The sequence below is a fragment of the Suricata suricatta genome, chromosome 3 (genome assembly GCF_006229205.1).
Source record: "Suricata suricatta isolate VVHF042 chromosome 3, meerkat_22Aug2017_6uvM2_HiC, whole genome shotgun sequence".
In the NCBI taxonomy this organism is placed as follows: Eukaryota; Metazoa; Chordata; class Mammalia; order Carnivora; family Herpestidae; genus Suricata; species Suricata suricatta.
In genome coordinates, this window is record NC_043702.1 from 47590052 (window position 1) to 47592994 (window position 2943).

Consider the following 2943-nt stretch of genomic DNA (forward strand, 5'->3'; position numbering starts at 1 on the left):
CATCAATGTGGCCCTAGTATCACATGATCTTTAAGTGATTAAAAAACATACATTAGTATTTTGGAATTAATAGCAAGCTATGAAAGTATTTACTTGAAATCAAACTAACTCAGAACAAAAGTTGTGCATAGGCTAGAAGGGATCTGAGTATACAAAAGGCGAGCTAATCATGGAAAATACCTGCAAGGACTTAGAACCATGCAGGTCATTAAAATGAAGCTTAGCAACCTGAGGGTATTAAGTCCTATCACAAATGGAGTTTATGGAAGTTTGGAAGATTATTAAAATTTTTTTCAGAGAAGTTATAGGTTTAAAACAAAATTGAGAGGAAGGTACAAAGATTTTCCATATACCACCTGCTCCTAAACTTGCATGGCTGCCCCCATTATCAACACTCACTCACAAGAATGGTACATTTTTAACCAAGGATGAACCTACACTGATATATCATAATCACACAAAGTTCGTAGTTTCCTTAATGTTTCACTCATAGTGTTGTATATTCTGGGGATTTTGATAAAAGCATAATGACTTGTATATCAATATAATGTAATCCAGAGTATTTTCATTGTTTTAAAAATCCTTTATGTTCTTCTTAATTATCTCTTTACCTATAACCACAGGTCTTTTTATTGCCTACATAATTTTGCCTTCTCCAGAATGTTACACTGTTACTTCAAACTGGCTTTTTCACTTAATAATATTGTACTTAAGCTTCTTTCACATCTTTTCATGACTTGATAGTTCATTTCTTTCTAGTACCTAATAATATTAATTTTCTGGATATACCACAGTTGATTTATCAATTCACTTACCAAAGGTTACTTGGTAACTTCTCACTTCGACAATTATGAATAAAACTGCTATAAACATCTGTGTGCAGGTTTCTGTATGGACATAAGTTTTCAATTCTTTTGAGTAAATACCAGCAAGCATTGTTGCTGGACGGTAGGAGTAAATTTAGTTTTGTAAGAAACTGCTAAATGCTTTTCCAAAACAGCGGTTTCATTTTGCATTTTCACCAGCAATGTATGAGAAATCCTGTTGCTCCATATTTTCACCAGCATTTGACATGGACCGTGTTCTGTATTTTAGCCACTCTAATAGGTATATAGCGTAACTTATTGTTTTAATTTTCACTGGTGATACAGGGTGTGGAACATCTTTTCAAATGCTTATTTGCCATCTGAATCTTATCTTCTTTGGTGAGGGGTCTTTTTAGGTCTTTGGCCCTTTTTTTAATCAGGTTTCTGTTTTCAAAATGATCAGTTTTAAAGAGTTCTTTGTATATGTTGGAAAACAGTCCTTTATCAGATCACAAATACTTTCTCCAAGTCTGTGACTTGTCTTTTAACTCTCTTGCTATTGTCTTTCAGAAAGCAGAAATTATGAATTTTAATAAAGTCCAGATTACCACGTTATTTCTTTCATGAACTGTGCCTTTGGTATTATATCTAAAAAGGTATCACCATATTGAAGGGACCTAGATTTTCCCCCAATGATTTCTCCTAGCAGTTTTAAAGTGATATGTTTTTAAATTTAAGTCTATGACCAATTTGAGTTAATTTTTGTGAAAAGTATATGGTCTGTGTTGAGATTTTTAAAAAATGTTTTTGGTATGTGGATTTCCAGTTGTCCCAGCACCATTTGTTGAAGAGACTGTATTTGGCTCATGGTCAAAAATTGGTTAACTATATTTCTGACTATTCTTTTCCTTTGATCTATTTGTCTGTTATTTCACCAGTACATCACTGTCATGATTGCTGTAGCTTTACAGTACGTCTTGAAGTTGGGTAGCACCCATTCTTCAACTTTGCTCTTCTCCTTCAATACCATGCTGGCTATTCTCATCTTTGGCCTTCCTTATAACCTTTGAAATCAGTATATCTAGTTCCATAAAAGACCATGCCCGGGTACTTTTTTAAAGTTATGAGGGGCGGGAAGGGAGGGAGATCAATATCCCGAGCAGGGTCCATGCTCACTGATAAGCTCAATACAGGGGTCTGTCTCATGATTGCAAGATCATGACTAGAGACAATTTCAAGTGTTGGATGCTTATCCAAGTGAGCCACCCGTGTGCCCAATGCTGGGATTTTGATTGGGATTCCGCTGAATCATTAGATGACGTTGAAGAAGTGACATCTTGACAGTTTTGAGTCTTACTACATATGCACATCAAATATGTCTCCATTTACTTAGTTCTTTGGTCTCATTCATCAGACTTTTGTATTTTTTCATTTAAATCTTATACATATTTTGTTATATTTCTATTTATATATTTCCTTTCAGGGAGTGTTAATGTAAAAGTACTGTGTTTTTAATTTCAAAATCACTTGTTTATTGTTGATATATAGGAAAAGATGGCTATTTTATAAATTACCTTTTCACATAGTTATTTATATCTAGTTAAAATCTGTATATCTTGTATTTTTTATTGTTTTTCCCTTCTGAATTCTATAGAAAGTTATTATGCTTTTACATAAATTTCACTTAACTATTATTATAATCCCCAGTAACTAAAAGTTCTATGCTATAAAAAGAACTTCTGTAGATTAATAGGGTCTTATACATGGATCTTATGTATGCAATATTTAATACATAACTTGCATGTTTAATAAATGAAAATTAAACCTAGTTGCTATCTTACAAAAAAGTATATTTTTATAGGTTTTCCTAATGCTTTATACCTATTGGGGTGTATTAAAAATAGTTTGCTGTTTTGCCTGCCAACAAAGTCTATGCAGTTTCATGGTTTTAAAACAAAATGCAAAGAAGAATACAATGACTACTAAGATCTACAAAAGTATTGATAGATACTTGATAGATATTTAAATACAGAATAGCAAAGATGTAATATTTTAGCTACTGAAAAATCAGTTTCTAAATATTGACCTAACAGGTCAACACACACACACACACACACACACACACACACACACACAC